At 37.1% G+C, this 12794-nt stretch overlaps 1 protein-coding gene across 10 annotated transcripts in view; it reads right to left on the bottom strand.

Annotated features, from left to right (window-relative positions):
- The window catches only part of LOC145504408 (BEN domain-containing protein 5), a 1377102-nt gene that overhangs the window by 1325266 nt on the left and 39042 nt on the right, over positions 1–12794 (bottom strand). The gene's annotated exons all lie outside the window — the stretch shown is intronic.

Here is a 12794-nt window from a genome sequence, read left to right as displayed (position 1 = left end):
AAAGGGTCTGGGGCTCTCAAGGAGGAGAAAAGGACAAACTCTTTTTTTCTACATTCCTGCATCTTAGTCACATAAAATGTTTTTTGTTTAAGCCCAGAGCTAATGATTACACTGGAGAAGGCAACAGCAACCCACTCCAGTACTCTTGCCTGGGAAATCTCATGGACGGAGGAGCCTGGTAGGCTGCAGTCCGTGGGGTCGCGATGAGTCGGACACGACTGAGCAACTTCACTTTCACTTTTCACTTTCATGCACTGGAGAAGGAAATGGCAACCCACTCCAGTGTTCTTGCCTGGAGAATCCCAGGGATGGGAGCCTGGTGGGCTTCCGTCTATGGGGTCGCACAGAGTCAGACACGACTGAAGTGACTTAGCAGCAGCAGCAATGAGTACACAACAAAACAATTCATCTTGCTCAAGGGTATGTTCTTCCTTAAACTCTATACCAATGATTATATAACAACAATGTATCCTGCTTGAGGATATGTTTCTCCTTCTTAAGAACCTTCTGACTAATCCTGTCACCTTAAGTTGTATGTTGCGGGAGTGAAACTGGTAAGACCTTTACAACCTTGAGATGTTCTTTTGATTCATTGTTAATAACCAATTGAAAAAGCATATAGCTCCCTTGCTAAGACTAGTGACAGGGTACTCTCCATCTCCCTTCTGATGTCTAGGTCAGAAGCTTTGTCTGTCCTTTTTCGCTATAATAAAACTTCTGCCACACAAAAGCTCTGAGTGACCAAGCCTGGTCCCTGATCCCGAAGCTAAATCTTCTTCTTCAGAAGATTCAGAAGAAGATCTCTCTTCTTCAGAGATCATGAATCCAACCATAAGCTATAACTTCCTAGCATTTTACAAAATATACCATCTTTGTTCGCATTGAAAATATACTTACAAGAGATACTTCAAGGACTCAAAAAACAAAAATGTTTAAAAAATAGAAAATAAACTAATTAAAAAAAAACTTAAAAAAAAATTTCCTAAATACACATATCCTAATCATTTCTAGACATATGTATTAATACCTACAATACAAATATGATGTCTAGATTTGTTAAGCTACTATCAGTCATAGGGGTTTCCCTGGTGGCTCAGCTGGTGAAGAATCTGCCTGCAATGCTGGAGATATGGGTTTGATCCCTGGGTGGGAAGATCCCCTGGAGAAGGGAAAGGCTATCCACTCCAATATTCTGGCCTGGAAAATTCCACAGACTGTATAGTCCATGGGGTCACAAAGAGCTGGACACAACTGAGCTACTTTGAAAAAAAAAAAAATCAATCATAGGGTATTTTAATTACTATTCATGTATTGAAGATCTATTTTTGTACCCACTCTATCTTGTGCCATGAACTAAGGAGAATACATACGAAAAATAAGCTGTAAATCAGTCCATCACTCAATAAAAGATTTAGGATATACTAATAACAACACTCTCAAAAAACTAGTTAAGGATTATACTGAAGATAATAAGATATATAATGAAAAACAAATGTTCTATTTCTGTAAGAAAGAAAAAAAAATCAGTACAGACAGCATAGTTTGGCACCATGGGATTTGGAAAAATATGAACTTAAGGCTGAATCCTTGCTTGGTCACTTTTTAAGTGTATGACCACAGATGAGGCCCAATTCAGCAAGCTATTGTCTTCTCTCTTCATTCTACAGCCTTTCGAAAGAAATGCCTGGCCCATTTTCTCTGAAATAGTAGTTTCCATCCAATTCCTCAACATTTTGCAGTAAATGATCTCCCTCCCCTGCTCTTACCAGGATTCTACTGATACCTTTTCTATTTTGTATTACAGCTAACTGCGTCTGCCTTAACATCCACTTCCGAAAGTGAAGTGTGAAAGTCGCTCAGTCGTGTCCGACTCTGACTTGGAATTCTCCATGGAATTCTCCAAGCCAGAACACTGGAGTGGGTAGCCTTTCCCTTCTCCAGGGGATCTTCACAACCCGGGGATCAAACCCAGGACTCCCGCATTGCAGGCAGATTCTTTACCAGCTAAGCCACAAGGGAAGCCCCAACCAGTTACTTAAACACTAACTTTCCACTTATCTGTTAGTCATGATGCAGATTACTATATACTCTTTGACTGCAATTAATAGAGACAGCTGCATTCACTGTAAAACCAAAAAATGTCTGCATAGAGCAATTTTAATAGTTATCAAATTGAAAATTCAATTGAAAAAGAATTTTCAAAAACGTAGTCTATTCTATAGCACATGGGAGCCATTTTTTCATTGATTCCTAGCCTACAGATATAGAACTATTAATTTATTTAACCAAGAATTTTTTTTACGACTGTGCACCTGTGTTAGGTTTTAGTAACATTAAAATTCTTAAAACTTCCTGTCCATCAAGGATATTAGTGGGAGAGGCAAACGAGTAAGCCATAATAGTATAATGTAATAAATATTAGAAATGTGGGGTAACCTCAAGGTATCCCACAAGAGCATAAAGAAGAAAGATCTAAACTTTTTTCTCAGAAGGCTTCCTGAACAACCTTAAAAATATATGTAAAAATTCGCCAAATGAAGTTACAAGAAGATACTGTATAGAGGAACAAGGTGAGAGTCTGGAAAGGGAGACAGAAAATAGATCATGGAAGGCCTTGAGCACCTAAGAAAGTTAGATTTTATCCTAAAACAGTAAAACCCTGCCCCTGAAGGATATGAAGCAGGGCAGGGTACAGCCTAGCCTCAGGGCTCAGAGCTTAGAGCATTTTCACAGAGATAAAAGCAGAGAGCTGTCTCTGTGGTGATACTTTGAGCATAGAAGGTTAAGTGATGGCAACCTGAATGAGGTAGGTGGCGGGCTGAAGGAGCAAGGAGTCTGGGATGTAGACTTGGAGACCACTCTCACTCCACACAAACTACACTGTTTTAGGAAAGCATGATGATAGATCAGCCTGTGGAGAATTTACATATGTAATCTTGTCAAGCTCTACAACTGTATTCTGGTTCCCAAATTAGACTTGTACTTCAAAATGAAATTTTAATTTACATGCTAAAAACAGAACCCTTAAAAACAACATCTGGCTGGTGTTCTTAATCTATTTCTGCCACATTCAATATTCAAAGAATACCAACTCAGTATTCTCTAAACCATGGCCTATAAAAGCTTCCTGGTGGTTCTCAATCTCCCTTCAGCAATCACTGGGTGTCCACTCTGTGCCTGATACTGTGCTAGGTGCTGGAGATCTAGAAATTAATAAGACATAGGCTATCCTTCAAGGAGTATAAGGGGAATTAGGAAAATAAAAAAGCATTTTACATTCTCTGATAGACAAACACAACATTGTAGAATAGAAACTTCAAGAAAGAGGTTTATAAACCCACTGTGTTGGGAAAGAATCCAAAAAGTTTTCTAGAGAAAAGGTAACAAGTGATACTTGAACTGAGTCTCAAGTAGGTGTCTATTAGGCAGCCAAGTTATGAAGCTCCAATTCTGGAAAGGACAGATTATTCTGAAATAAAAAGTCTGTAGATTTTAAAAGAACAACCTGGAGAGTTACACAGAAGTCAGACTACGGAGAAGCTTATATGTTTATTAAGAAATGGGTACCTTATCCCATAAACAATTGAAAGTATTAATGGATCTTAAGCAGTGAAATTACAGGATGTGCTTTGTATAACAGAAAGACCCCTCTGGCAGTAGTGTGGACAATGGATTAGAAAGGAATGAGATTGCACAGAAAGTACAGGTAGGAGGCTCCACAACAGACTAAATTTGAAATGATGGGGATCTGAACTAACGTAAAAACAGTTAGTTTTTACTAACTCTGGAGATGGAGAGTTAGATGAGAATGAGGGATATCCACAAGCTTGCTGAGTAATTAGATGATATAGTCCCATACTTCTTGTATCTCATTCTTGAGAGTACATTTCTCCTATAAATGGATCAATGATAATAAGTGAATATAAGAGAAAAGATTATAAAAATCAAGAAACAGCAACTTTCAAATTTGGCAACATTAAATTCTCACATCTCCCAGGAATAATTGAATACTCAAAGAGGTTCAAAGATTTTATTCAAGACTTAGAGAAAATAAGAGCCAGAACAAGATGGCAGAAGAGAAGGATGTAGAGTTTATCTCCTCCCACAAATACATGAAAAATTTGAAATATATGAAACATACATCTACATGTGGGACAATTTTCACAGAATTCCTGCTGAATGCTGGTAGAGATCTCATAATACCAAAATTGCAAGAAAAAAATCACCACATAACCAGGAGGATAAAAGAAAAAATGGAAATCAGGATGGGGCCTGCATCCCTGGGAGGGAGCTGTGAAAAAGTTCCCTCAAACTGGGAAATCCTTTCATCAACAGGGAGATCAGCTAGGACAGCAAAAGAGCTTCAGAGGCTCAGAGGAGAACAGAGCAGCCAGCTCTTAGCAGTCAGAACAGAGAGACCAGCTCAGAGGGTCCTGGCCACCTTCTTACACTCCCCAGACACAGGTCTACTGGTGTGCCTGGCATAGATGAGTGCTGAAATTCAGGCTTCAGATGACAGACCTAGACAAAGGACTGCGGTTGGCTATATGGAGACAACCTGAAGGGGTTGGAGTGAGGTTCAAGCCATAACCAGGGGTGTGTGCAGGAAGGAGCCCGGATCCACCATTAAAACTCCATTGTTACCGAAAGGAGGGGTAGGGCCCCTGCCACAGCAGCCTCATGCACAGCATGCTCACAGAGGCACGGCTCCACCTCTTTACCCACATTCAAAGGCAAGGCTGAACTCTGAGCCATTCCCCAGGGACTGCACATTGGAAGCAGGGCTGAAATCCGAGTGTTCCAGCAGCTGCAGCTTTGTAAACTCAGGGCCTGTGGGAGTGTTTTACAGGTGCTCTTGTTGCTGGGGCAAGTCCAGCAATAGTGCCGCCTTTGTTATCGGAGCACACAGATGAGAGGAAAGGGTCTGGGCTGACGAAGCGGCTCCCATGGCAGACCCAGGTACACGACTAATGGATGTCCCAAATCCTGACCTCAGCCATTTTGTGCAACCAGATTTGCACTAGAGATTTCGTGAGCACAATTGTCTGAATTCCCACAGCTAAGGAGGAGTCGAGGGCAATGTCAAAATCATTGTACTTTGTGAACCCACACAACAGGTGACGGGTGACACCAGAATGCACTTCCTGATGGACAGCTCCTGCAGAGGAGTACTCAGTGGCTCCTCTCCCAGTGGAAGCACTCGAGCCCCACCTATCTCACACCGCAGTTTAGAAACAGATCTGAGGGTGTCTACTCCAAAACTGGGGAGCAGGCCCTGACCCCAACAGGAATGTGACAACCACAGAGCAAAGAGAAGGACCCTCAATATCCAGCACAGGCTCTGACCATCACAAAACCAGTTACACCCACTATTAAGAAAAGGAAAGCACACTTTTAAGAAAGGCATGGCAGATATCCATACTAAACATCCCTCACAACAAAAATATTAGACTCACACAGGCTACACAAGGACATTTCCACATAAAAACACCCTCCTAAGATGACAGTAGACAGCTGTTTCTCCTAAACTCACACAGTCAGAGAAATACAAGTAAAATAGAGAAGCAGAGAAACCACTCCCAGATAAAAGACCAAGAGAATTCCCTTGAAAGAATAAATGATGAAACAGACCTCTCCAGTCTAATAGACACTAAATTCAAAAAGGATGTAATGAAAATATTGAAGGGATTAAGAATGGCTACTAACAGAAATATAAATTACTGTAAAAAGGAACTAGAAATTATAAGGAGGAGCCAAGAAAAATGAGAATATTCATTTGCTGAGACAAAAGCTGAACTAAAGGCAACAAGTAGCAGAATGAATAACGCAGAAGACAAGTGATCTGGAAGATAGAATAATGGGAATTATCCAATCAAAACAGCAGAAAGATATATTTAAAAAAAATGAAAGCAACAGATGATGCTTTTGAGATAATATAAAGTTTTCCAATCCACACTTAATAGGGATCTCAGAAGGAAAAGAAAGAGAGGACCAAAAATGTATTTGAAGAAATTATAGCTGAAAAATTCCCAAACCCAAAGAAGGAAACAAATGTTCCAAATGAAACAAAGCTCAGAGGATCCCAAAGAATATGAACCCAAACAGACCTATGCCAAGACATAATTAAAATGGCAAAAGTTAAAGATAAGGAGAGGATAATAAAGGCAGCAAGGGAAAAACAAAGAGTTAATTACAAGGCTATTAGCTTATTTCTCTACAGAAACAGCCCAGAAGGGAGTGGAAAGATATAGTCAAACTCTTAAAAGGAAAAAACTTGCAACCTAGGATACTTTACCCAGCAATATTATCATTTAAAAAAGAAGGATAATTAAGAATTTCTCTGAAAAGCAAAAACTAAAAGAATTCAGCAATACTAAACCTATTCTTAAAAAAAATATATTGAAAGCTGCTCTCTAAATAGTAAAGCAGCAAGACTCTAGAGGAGAGATAAAATCACAATCAGAAAGTAAATCACTTAAATAAGTCAGTACATAGATTTTTTTAAAAAATATAAAATTATAAAAGCAAACTGAATCCAACAACACATAAAAAAGATCATACACCACAGTCAAGTTGGACAAATCCCAGGGTCACAAGAACAGTCCACACATGCAAATCAATCATTGTGATAACTATATCAACAAATGAAAATACAAAAACTACATGATCATTTCAAAAAATGCAGAAAAACTACTTGATAAAATTGAAGATCCATTCAAGATAAAAACTCTTATCAATGTGGATATAGAGGAAATATATGTGCATGCATGCTAAGTCAATTCAGTTGTGTGCAACTCTTTGCAACCCTATAGACTGTAGTCCATCAGGCTCCTCTATCCACGGGATTCTTCAGGCAAGAATACTCAAGCGGGTTGCCTTGCCCTCCTCCAGGGTATCTTCCTGACCTAGGGATCAAACCCATGTCTCCTGCAGCTTCTGCACAGCAGGCAAATTCTTTACGATTGAGCCACTGGGGAAGCCCATAGAGGAAATATAACATAATAAAAGCTATTTATGACAAACTCAAAGGCAACATAATACTCATTGGTGAAAAGCTGAAAGCTTTCCCACTAAAATCTGGAACAAGACAACAATACCCTGTCTTGCCACTTTTATTCAACACAGTATTGGAAATCCCAGCCACAGTAATCAAATAAGAAAAAGAAATAAAAGGCATTCAAATCGGAAGAGAAGAGGTAAAATTGTCATTATATGCAGACGATATGATAGTACATATAAGAAACCGTAAGGACTCCAAACAAAAACTACTAGAAATGATACACATTCAGTAAGGTAGCAGGATACAAGATTAACATACAGAAATCAGTTGCCTTTCTTAACACTAACAATGACAAATCAGAAAGGGAAAGTAAAAAAAAGAAATCCTTTTAAAATTACATGCCCCCCAAGAACTCAGAAATAAAACTGACCAAAGAGATGACTTATATGCTGAGAACTATAAAACATTGACAAAGTAAACTGAAGATGATTTAAAGAAACAGAAATACATACCATGCTCTTGGATTAGAAGAATTGATATTGTTAAAATGGCCATACTATCCAAAGTAATTTACAGCCTTAATGTTATCCTTGTCAAATTACCCATGGCATTTCTCACACTAAAACAAATAATCCTAAAATTTATATGAAACCATAAGCAAAATGACCATAAGAGACCCACAATCGCTAAAGCTGTACTAAGGAAAAAGACAAATCAGGAGGTATAACTCTCCCAGACTTCAGATAATACTACAAAGCTAGTTATCAAAACACCATGGTATTGGCACGAAAATAGACATACAGATCAATGAATGAGAACAGACGGCCCAGAAATAAACCCAAATACCTACAGTCAATTAATCTTCGACAAAGGAGGCAAGAATATACAATGGAGAAAAGATAGTCTCTCTAGCAAGTGGTATAGGGAACACTGGACAGCTGCATGTAAATCAATGAAATCAGAACACACCTTCATACCATACACAAAAATACACTCAAAATGGCTAAAAGACTTAAATATAAGACATGGCACTATAAAACTACTAGAAGAGAATAGGCAAAACATTCTCAGATATTAATCATACCAATGTTTTCTTAGCTCAGTCTCCCAAGGCAATAGAAATAAAAACAAAAATAAACAAATGAGACTTAATCAATTTAAAAGCTTTTGCCAAGCAAAGGAAACCATAAGCAAAATGAGAAGACATCCTACAGACTGAGAGACAATGTTTATAAATTACATGACTGACAAGGGCTTAATTTCCAAAATAAACAAACAGCTCATACAACTCAGCAATAACAATAAAAAATAACCCAATCAAAAAAAAAGGCAGAAGACCTCAATGGACATTTCTTTAAAGAAGACATAGAGATGTCCAACAAGCATATGAAAAGATGTTCAACATCACTAAATATTAGAGAAATGCAAACAAAACCACAGTGAGGTACCACCTAACACCAGACAGAATGGCCATTATCAAAAAGTCTATAAATAACAAGTGCTGGAGAGAACGTGGAGAAAAGGGAACCCTCCTACACTATTAGTGGGAATGTAAATTGGTGTGGCCACTATGGAAAAAAGTATGGAGGTTCCTTAAAAAACTAAAAACAGAGTGCCTTATGATCCAGCAATCCCACTCCTAGGCGTATACCTGGAGATAACTAACCTAAAAAGTTACATGCACCCCAATATTCATAGCAGCAGTATTTACCATAGCCAAGAGATGGAAGCAGCTTAAATGTTCATCAACAGATGAACAGTAAAGAAGACGTGGTATATATATATACACAATGCTACTCAGCCAGAAAAAAGAATGAAATAATGCCATTTGCAGCAACACTGATGGACCTAGAAATTATCATACTAAGTGAAGGAAGTCAGAAAGAGAAAGACAAATACTATATGATACCACTTCTACGTGGAATCTAAAATATGACACGAATTAATTTATGAAACAGAAAGACTTGAAGAGATAGAAAACAAATTTACAGTTACCAAAGGGGAAAGAGGGTAGAGGAAGGATAAATTGCAGATAAATTTGGAATTAGTAGATACAAAGTACTATATATAAAATAGAAATACAACAGGTCCTAGTGTATAGCAGAGGAATTATATTCAATATTCTATAATAAACCACAATGAAAAATATATATATACATAATTAAATTATTTTGAGTACACCAAAAACTAACACTGTAAATCAACTATACTTCAATTAAAAAATGAGAGTGAGACTTAGTGAAAACAAATGTTTACGACATATTTTTTTCAAAAATTTCAAAGATAAGAGAACTAGCTACAAACATAGATATTAGATTTGAATAATCTTCATAAGCAAAGTTGTTAGGCCAAAATTAAGACAAACATGGAGCCCTGCAGGGTTTTCCCGGTAGCTCAGTGGTAAAGAATCCGCCTGCCAGTGCAGGAGACATGGGTTTGATCTCTGAGTTGGGAAGATCCCGTGGAGAAGGAAATGACAACCCACTCCAATACTCTTGCCTGGGAAATCCCATGGACAGAGAATCCAAACGGGCTATAGTCCGTGGAGTCACAAAAAATCGGACAGGACTTAGCAACAAGAACCTTGCACTTAGTTTGTGGGGAAAAAAATCTATTATAGCAATGCAGATCTAGCCTACTGGAAGGAAATGTTTTAAAAATTCTCAAAGCTTTGATTAATCAGTATTACCAAAAAATTCAACACAATTATGACAACACTGATAGAAGCTATCCTGATCATGTAAAAGAATAAGTTTTAATCAACCATATACTGATCAGATGAAACAATTTGGTCTATTTCAGGCACACATTTTAAGAGAGGCACAAATCAGAGTGTTTTTATTGAAAGAGAAACTTGACCTTGCTGAGTCATCTGAGAAAAGAAGCTGAAAAAAAAAAATAGTAGCAATAATAAATTCACCTTTATGTCCACAACATAGTAGAAACTCCCAATGTTTAATAAACAAATGAAAACAAAACTCTGAAAGAATATATTACAAATCTCTCAAAATTTGAATAGTTCTTAACAAATGAAAAAAAAGAAAAAAGAGTGGACTGTCAGATTTGCATTGTTAGACTGGACTAAAACTACCATTGGGTAGATTTTGGCCCAAAATATGGGGGAAAAAAAAAAACACCTAACAAACACAACAATCCAACCATGAAATAAGCTGTTCTAGAAAAATGGTCTCCATTTCATGACAGATTTAAAGCAGAGGCTAGATGCCTTTCCTCAGGCTTTCTGTAAAAATGGATCTTCCTTAAAGGAAACTAGACAAGACGGCCTCAAAGTATCCCTAAAGTGTACAATTCAAAGAACTTATTAAGCATCTACCACATGTGCAGACAGTAAGAAATACCAATAAATAAATGAAATAAATGAAGTGTAATGTATGATTTCTGTTCTCAATAAGCTTATCCTAAAGTTGAGAGGATTTAATTAATATATGTGAAATAATTAATTATTATTATTAATTATTATCACAATTATATGTGAAACAAACTATATACTGTATAAGATAAAAGAAGGTAGGGGTTGGTAAGAGATGAGCTTACTGAAAAGATCTCTTTTAGTTGGTGAGATGTAAGTCAGTCCTTACAGGATAGACAACTTCTGGTTTTAAATTTTTCATCAGCTAACAAATCAGATTATACTTTGTTTCTTTTTCAATTTACTGAAGTGATGACATATTGTCTACTTTTCAAGATGTGTTGTAAAGTAAATATATAAAGCAATGGCAAAATATTTCAGATCATTTCTATACCACTAATGGTGAAGAAAATCTTATTTCAAAGGACAATCCTTTAGGTCTTGAGATGGTATGGTACTCTAAAAAGGTTCAAACAGTAATGGGAAGGATAGCTTTATTACATTATTTATATGGAATCCTCATGAATGAGATGCTGAGTCTCTTATTACTTAGAGACTAAGGTATTTCTTTAACATAAAATAATAAAATAAAAAAATTCCCATATTTACCTACTAACATGTTAACTAAATACAGAATTAGTCAAGTTTTATAAAAAATTCTCTAAATTTAAACACTGCAATAGATAATAAGTTTTTCAGGTCTGATCATATTACCCAACAAAGTCTTCTAAATAAAACAGATGAGTTATAAACAGTTGAACTGACAGATGAGTAAGTGATTAGATGACAGAATACATATTTAGAAACTGTTTCAAATTAATTTATATTATTTTGATAAGTTAAAATACAAAAAAGTATATGTATTGAACCACTATAGACAAAATGAATCAATCAGACTTCAAAGTATAATTTGATTAAAATCAGTAAAAATAGCTACTATTTACAGAGAACTTGTGATGTGTGAGACACTGGCCTAAGTATTTCATACAGTATTTCATAATACACATCTGCCACTGAGAACTCCTCTTTGTCACTCCAGTCCCTATTTCCTTTTCTTTCTCAAATACTTCACAATTTTATCTAACTTCTCAGAATCTTAGAAATGCCATAAGTAGGAATATATCCAGGAAACACTCAATGGAATACACTAGATGCATTCCAGGGTCTTTAAGAAGTTCCCTGCAAAAACAATCCACCATGTCAAATAAATGGAAAAAACAGTCCTAAGAGAGCAGGTACAAAAATCCATGGCATTATGCCTTTCTCTCCATTGTGCCTTTCTCTCCATTATTACCAGATATGTCTGAATATAGTGAGAGCCAGCAAGGTATACTGAAAAGAAGCCTAATCTAGAAATAAAGCTTAAATTCATGTCCACTCTGTGTCACTTACTGTGTGATCTTAAAGAAAGTGATTCTACCTACACAGAGTTAAGTTTATCTGTAAAATAAAAGGCATTGAATTAAATGACCTCTTAATAACTTCTGCCTATAAAATCACAATGGCTAATTAATTTTTAAAAATAGATTTGAGTAAGCCAGGAGCTGTTACACATTCTCACTTATTTAATTGGTTTAGTATACAAGAAGGTGTGTAATAAATATTTGCTCAATAACTGGGGACAAGGAATGGGTCAGATAAATAACCAGTGACTGTCAAGATCAAATGGAGCAATGTTAAATAGTCTTAGTATCTTGGTGAATTGTTCATATATTAGTGCTAACTGCAAAAGCCAGCACCTGCTAATGTCAAGAGGATTTAGAAATTCAAGGAATAAGATGCCAAGAGTTCTTCCAACACTGTTCCTATACCTGACATGCAGAAAATATCACACTGATGCCTAAAGCCACATTTTGATTCCCAGAGAACAGAGCAGAACAAATCTGGAGGATAAAACAGGGGACCTGAAAGCTCATGTCAGAATGCACTTGTGGTCTCCTGGGAAACTCCTGCAATTCAATAGGCTAAGAATATCATTCTACTTCCCAGAGAAGACACCGCTCTGATATATACCATTAAAGGCTGACAGCTGCTCTTTAAACACACATGCAAATACTTAGGTACCCTCTACAGAGTGTTCAGCTGTAGTACAAACCTGAAGAAGCCTTGGATTGTGGATGGATGTGTGCATGCGTGCTCAGCTGCTAAGTTGTGAACATCTCAGAGAGGCCGTGTACTACAGCCTTCCAGGCTCCTCTCTTCATGGAATTTTCCAGACAAGAATACTAGAGTGCATTGCCATTTCCTCCTCCAGGGGATCTTCCCAACCCAGGGATTGAACTCACATCTGTGTCTCCTGCACTGACAGCCAGATTCTTTACCATTGAGCCACCTGGGAAGCCCTTGGATTATGGATGTGTGTGTGTGCTTAGTTCCTCAATCATGTTCGACTCTTTGTGACCCCATGGACTGTAACCCTCCAGG

Source organism: Giraffa tippelskirchi, chromosome 5 (genome assembly GCF_054371585.1).
Source record: "Giraffa tippelskirchi isolate mGirTip1 chromosome 5, T2T-mGirTip1v1.2.pri, whole genome shotgun sequence".
Classification (NCBI taxonomy): domain Eukaryota; kingdom Metazoa; phylum Chordata; class Mammalia; order Artiodactyla; family Giraffidae; genus Giraffa; species Giraffa tippelskirchi.
This window is presented reverse-complemented; position numbering and strand designations above follow the sequence as displayed.